The 7,129-nt window shown below is 44.2% G+C and overlaps 1 non-coding gene across 1 annotated transcript; it reads right to left on the reverse strand.

Annotated features, from left to right (window-relative positions):
- Positions 1-1,037: 1,037 nt before the first annotated feature.
- On the reverse strand, positions 1,038-1,144 carry LOC118758196 (U6 spliceosomal RNA). The gene has a single exon (XR_004995586.2). It is a non-coding gene; the product is annotated as a U6 spliceosomal RNA (small nuclear RNA).
- Between the last annotated feature and the right edge of the window lie 5,985 nt (positions 1,145-7,129).

Raw genomic sequence — 7,129 nt, forward strand, 5'->3', positions numbered from 1 at the left:
AACACAGAGGGAGCTCCTGAGGACATTTTCCTGATTTTTAAAAAGTTCACAAAACTATACCTGTATTTGGAAGTTGGAAGTTGGTGTTTGTATCAACAGCAGCTTCCATCTGAGAGTCCTGGCAGCTACCAGTTATGGGGAAAGCCAATGGCCTGAGATGGTAGAACAGAGAGAAGAAAAGAAATAGACTCCCTTGTCACGTGGTTGAGGATGCTGGGTCGACTCACCTGCCACTAATGACACAAAAACCACTGTTTGACACAGTGAACACCTAATGGGCACCTATTGAACCTCCAGTTACATGAATGTTAGAGTTCTCATTGTAACCATTCTCTCTCTCTCGTTTGTTTTTGCCTTCCCATGTTTCATTCTAAGTATTTTCTTCTGACCTTAGTAATTGGTCCATTACCCTCCCAGGGTGTGCATTAGCAGAAAGCTGGTGGTAGGCAAGGCCAGGACTCTAACTGGGCGAGGATATCCCAGGTGGTATTTTAACTGCTGCCCCTATTGGATTCCTATTCAAAACTACTAAGTCATGTTAAAAAATAGATCCTGTCTCTCCAGTAGGATCTCTCTGAGCTCACTCTAAGAGGAGTCTGCATGCTGGAGGTTTGTCCCCAGTACCTGTGTTTGCCTCTAGTTGATGTTGCTTCATCTTCACAGATATCTGACGTTCTCTGTGCTTCAAACACTGCATTTATCTTTGCCCAGGAAGGAATTTCATTTCCTTCCACCAGATTTCAACAGGCATCTGCCACTCAACACCTTAATCCATTCCTAGGTCAAGTAGGGGCGAGCTGGTTCACTTCCATTTCATTCTTGCTCCCAGTCCAGATCTTTAGGGTCTCCCTTAAGAGTAGCATGGAAGTGGAGATGGGGTGCGTTGACACCAGAACAGAACTCCAGAATGTTCCTCTGTGGCTAGGAGGCTTTCAAAAGCACTGCCACACCTCTTAGCAGATTTCTGGAATCATCAAGAGACGTGTGCAGTCAAAACAACCCCAAATGCCAGACTTACTTTCCTGGATTTCTATCTTTTTTCCTGGCTACTAGTCTTATGATTTGTCATTATCCTTGCGCAGGGGCCGTGCTAATCTTCTCTGTATCGTTCCAATTTTGGTATATGTGCTGCCGAAGCGAGCACTGTCACTATCATTCTAGTTCTCCAAAGCCTTCAAGTGACCCTATCAGTTTCTTCTTTTGTTTTTTTAATTTAGATTTTCTTGTTGCTCTTAGTAGGAGAGAGGGTCCAGATGACCCATTCCTCATTCACAAAACCCTAGTAGATTACCTCTACTTAAAAGCCCCCATCATCTCCTTCAGCTATTTTCTTCAAGCGTCTATTTTCTGCTCATCTGTATTCAAAAAATCTTTCAGTTTGTATCACAATACCTTCCATTCCTGACTTCACATTCATTTTTTCCCCATCATTTCACCAAAACTTCTCTGATGGAGGACACTGAAGCTCAACTCTGTCTTCGTCTTCCTTAGCCTCTCTAAAGCATTCAACACACTAGGATGCCAAGAAATCATGCACTGCTTGTTTTCCTCCCAAACACCTCACCATTTATGCCAAGTCCTCCTTGATGAATCCTTCTCCTTATTTTAATCCTCAAAATTTGAGTTCCTTAGAGCTCAATCACGGACTCCTGTATCTATACTCACTCTTGAGTCATCTCATTTTTTCCTCATTTCCTATTTAGTATAATGCACTTGGATATTAAGTAGTCACCCCAAACCTCACATGACCAAAACACAGTCATTGCCTTCCTTTCTCTTCCCTCAACTTAACCCTATTATTATTATTATTCATCCCAGTAAATGGTTCACCCACTGAATGACTTTTTCAATCCTCAGTCTTTGCTGTCACGTCTTGATCCCACATATATTATCTATCTAATCATTTTTTGCTAGCTGCACTGGCGCTAACATGTATCAATAAAAAAATGTTGAGAGTTGGAGAAAACTCAACTACAGTAGCCTAAAATAAGTATCAGAAAATCAGTTTTGATCAGGGCAATGGACTGTGCCGGGCCCTGTACTTGCTAGTACATACAAGAATCTGGTCTGAGAACACCTCAGACAAAGTTTCTTTGGAGATCTCCCCAATCGAAACGCTGGACTCAGAACCCTAACCAAGAGAAGACAGAAGACAGAACAGGTCAATCAACCATCTCGGCTCTATGTTGGCAGCGAAATACAGGGCAAAAGGAGACTCCATGATGGACTATGTCAATCAGTGGATTCTTCAAAGACCTCTTCGTGCTTGGAGTGGCAAGATTGGCAGCAATTCATAACTGGTGAACTATCAAAACCACTTGAGCAAGAACCTCGGGGCATGCCCTACATCCGGGACCTGGAGAGGGTGGGAAATTGGGTGGGCCTTCTCCCTTAATACCCCCCTTTAAACATGAAGGAAAGGATATGGAAATAATAGTCTTACTCACTTTCCTAAAGCCCTTGAACCTTTTTACCCTAATTAACTATGTGAAGATTGTCAAAAATATAATAAATATATATATATTTATAAATATATATATATATAAAGAAAAAAAAGAAAATCAGCTTCACCCCCTCTTCCAAGTCAAATCTAGCCTGCCATCTATTTTGCCAAAGAAAGTTTCATGGAAATGCAATCATTCTCGCTCTTTTATGTATTATCTAGGACTGCCTTTGAGCTACAGCAGGACTGTAGCTGTGACAGAGACTATCTGGCTCACCAAGCCTAAAACACTCACTTTCTGTTTTTTTGTTTGTTTGTTTTTGTTTTGCTACCTAATTCCAGGCTTTAGGGAATAATTACTGGGCTCACATGGAGGATATCCAGCGGTACATTGCATACAGCTACCCACTAATGCCATAGTAGCTGCTGTGTCTTCTTTATTAGTTTGTAGTCCCAATCAACTACTGTCCTGCCAGGCATTAGGTCACAGTTCTGGTACGAAGAAGGGAGGGGTCCAAAGAGGAAACAGAGAGGTGGGCAATACATGTCAACCATGTCTATTGCAGGACTTAACGGGAAAGCCAAGCTGCTGCTGTTAGTGTAGTGCACCTGTCGTCTCATTGGGAAGAACCCTGTTCCTGATCACCAAGAGTTGCAAAGGAAATCAGGTGTCTGATCTCCAGCTTCTCTGGCAGAGAAAGGAACTAAAGAAGAGACAAAGAGCAAGGCTGCATGAACCCATGCACAGCGCGGGTCATGTGAAGTTGGGCTATTTCTCTCCTGAACTCCCTGTCTGGTTTTCCTATGAACAGACCTGCCCTTCATGATCTGTTCATCAAACCAGGTGGACTTTTCTCAAAAAACAGAGTCCCACCATCTCATTGCGTTGCTCCAAATCACATTTAGAATAAAATCTAAAGCCTTTGGTCTTTAGCAATTCTCTTTTCTCTCCCCATCCTATTCACTCATTATTATCCATCCTTCCAGATGCATTTATTAAGAAGTAGAGCAAGGGGGGAGGGAGAGAGAGAGAGAGAATTTTCCATCTGTTGGTTCACTTCCCAAATGGCCACAACAGCAAGGACTGAGCCAGGCTAAAGCCAAGAGCCAGGAATTCCTTCTGGGTTTCCCAGCTAGGAGGCTGAGGAAGGAGAGTGGCGGAGAAGGGGAGCCAAGTACTCATGCCATCCTCTACCACTCTGCCACATGCATTTGCAGGGAGCTGGCTTAGACTCAGAGCAGCTAGAACTCGCACCAGCACTCTGATATGGGATGCATCACAACTTATTATGTCACAACCACAGTCCCCTGCATGTTCTTTAAACACACACAGTCCAACCCCCAAGGACTTTGCTGGGCAGTGCTGCGCCCAGATCTTCATGTGGTCTACTCTCACTTCACCAAATGCTTCCTCTTCAGAGAGTACATCCTGCTGTACAGAGCAGCATTCAGACCACTTTGTCCTACTGCTAGCACCTAACATTAGAGCTGTCACTTATTTGTGTTTATGATATATGAGGCGATGTTCCCAGACCCTTGCCGTGGGGCCTTTGCACAGAGTATGACTAACATCTGTTCAATGAATGGATGAATTCCCACCCTTGCTAGTTGTGTCCATTTTGAAACTCATCCTCCCTGGTTTTTACAAGGGAATGGGAGAGGCTAGGGTAATATCTTGGTAACCCTTTGTCTAAGGATAATTGTGCCAGTGTCACTTCAGCTCTCAGCATATTCATTCCATCACCTGAAAACCAGAAGTGGGGAGGGAGCTGCTTTCTGAGACAGTTTCAGTGCTCAGGTGTCCCTTGGACATCTCGGCTAATAGAGTCTCACTCCCTGCATAGGGGTGGAATAGGAGTCAGAGGTGAGGAGGCAAGGCAGGTGCTTACTGTTCTATATACACCTGCTCCTATACATACCTGCTGGTACAAAAAAGAATGGCTTCCTTTATAATCATTCATTTTTTTTCACATGGCTTGTCTCAAAAAGATTTATGATATGGCATAGAAGCATAGAAGTATATGAATCCTTGCTCTTTCTGCTGTTCTCCTTTTTACATAAACAGCCCAAGTCGCTAGACCCAGAGCTCTGCGCACACTTACTCCTTCCAGGCAGGAGTTACACTGTGTCTCGGGCTATTTTTCATTCTCTCCATGTTCTACTCTGTACGTGCTATCTGCACCTGCGTTTTTCCTGAGTCTCCTTATATTTACACAGCTGTGCTGGTGTTTTTGAGAAAGGGCAAAGAATGAAAATAGGCAGCCCACAGAAATGTGACAAATCACTGAGACCTGAGGGGAGTGGTCCCTGAAGCCTGTTTCACTTGCTCTGAGCAGAGAGGGCTAGAGCCAGTGCCATGACATGCAGCAGAGAGTAAACAAGATCTGAGCCCTGCAGGAGCACCAAGAGTTCAAGCTTAATAAAGAAAATGAGGAGGAGGGAACTGGCCAGTTTGGCAAGGCTGGGGCCACGTCCTCCAGTTCTTTTTGTGTAAACTTGTCAGGAAAATATGCTACCTTCAGTGAGTGGCCAAAAAGAACTGACTCAAAAGGGCTAGTGGAGAATTGCCCACATTACTGGCTCAACACTACTGATGGTGGATGAGTGGATTAGTGAAGTTGTTCCTCTACAAGCAATCGACTAAAAATCTTAAACCTGGTTAGTGCACTAGCAGTGGTTAGAGTATTTGTCATAAGCGCAGATTGTTTGGCTGGCTGGTTAAGATGCGCTTGGGATGCCTCCATATCATGCTGCTGTGCCTGGGTTCAGGTCCCAGATCTACTCCTCATTCTAACTTCCTGTTAAGGAAACCCTGGAAGACAGAAGCAATTGCTCAAGCAGTTTGGTCTCTGCCACCCATGTGAGAGACTTTGTTTGAATCCCAAGTTCTTGGCTTCAACCTAATCCAGCCCTGGTGCTCATAGAATTTGGGGAATGAACCAGTGAGAAGGAGATTCTCTCCCCTCTATCAATTTCTATTTCAAATAGTAGCCCAGCTACTATTTGTAATGTATAGACTATTGGCTCTGGTGTAAAGTATTACGAAGTGGCTTTTTATAGGTTATACCAGCAAACAGAAGCACAAGTTAACAAGGCTCATAAGATTTCTTGCCCAAAAATTTCTTTTCCAAAATCACAAGCGTTTAACTCAGTGCACCATAACCCATTTCAAAAGATACCAATATTCACCCCCACTTAATCCACACATCTCCTTCAATATGTACTGATCAAAGCCATCAGTAATTCTAAGACTCCAGCAAGGTCTAATGTATCCCAGACCCTGTGGACTTCAAGGTCCTCTTTGCCTTGCTCAGAACAAAATTCACTTGGAATAAAAGGGGCTCCTATGTCCTCAGCATACATTGTCACAGGAGAACAACATATTCCCCTGTGGGCAAGCTTGCCTGGTAGTGAACAGTTTCTCTAAATCAAGATTTGCTTGTCAGTCACTTGTACTGTTATTTCCGAGCCCAAATTATGATTTGAGCAACAATGAGATTCTTGATCCTGGCAGCATTTTCAATCAGGTGGTTAGCAGACATTCAGCAAAGCACTGGGAACTAGTGTTCTAGTGACGGTGGATGGAGGAAGACAAGCACTTCAGGTGTGTCTTTCATCAACCTCAAGCAGGTAATCTTCTCTCATTGAGAGTGTGGCAGACAAGCTCAGCCATCCGGATGCCGCCAATTTAAATAACATCTGGAGGAAATCAGGCTTGCTTTGTTGATCTCTGACGTAGGCTTTTCAAAAGTGTCCTTTCTCCAACTGCTGAACACCGCCACTCTTCTCCTTCTGCCTTGGTTTCTCTCTCTCTTGTGCTGTTCACAATGCCCCCACCTCCCCTCATCAAAGAGCTTCCCTCCAACACAGGCTTCCTTTTCACTCTTCCTCCAAAGTCAGAAACTTGTAAACAGGTTCCACCTGCCCTGTTCTGCAAGCATCCCTCCCCCTCACTCTCCACCCCTCACCCCTCATTCCCATTCAACCCAGAAACAGCAAAGGGCACCAAGGGAGAAGCAGCCACTGGTTGATACATACATGAAAGAAGCCCTCGAAGCCTGGGTTCCAGTCCTTCTTGGGTGACACACTTTTCAATCCATAAACTTCTCACCATGCTGAAAAACATTCATTATGCCACTCCTAAGTAGAGGTCTCATGTGACAGTCTGCTGTAAAGCGTCTCCGTGATTATAAAGAGAAAATCAGCCACTTGTTCTGCAGGGATTGTGCACCAACTGACAGCCATCCCAGCACTTGCACCTGGTCAGGATAACAGCAGCATGGGGACAACGGTTCCTCTGTGGCTAATAATTATGCCTTGGGGGTTTAATCACTAACTTCATGCCTGACAAAATGGAAGCCGAAGACTAGGGGTGTGGGGGCGAGTGGAGATGATGAAGCAGTAGGTATTTAAATCATGGACCATTTTCCGTTCAATTAGCATGGTGATGAGGCGCTCTGTTTGTTAGGCATTCTAGCTGATGCCGACGGTATTTTAAATTAAGGTTCCTTGAAATGACGGCAGCCGAGTTGGAGAAGTGACATCCTAATACTGACTATGTCAGTTCCCTCTAAGCTGGAGGTAGACTTTTGATGATTTGAATCATCACACGGAAAACTGCCATTGGAAATGAGAAAAGTAATTTGCCGCCTAACTCCTAATCGTTAGAAACTTCATAACCGTTTC

This window comes from Ochotona princeps, chromosome 20 (genome assembly GCF_030435755.1).
Source record: "Ochotona princeps isolate mOchPri1 chromosome 20, mOchPri1.hap1, whole genome shotgun sequence".
Lineage (NCBI taxonomy): Eukaryota > Metazoa > Chordata > Mammalia > Lagomorpha > Ochotonidae > Ochotona > Ochotona princeps.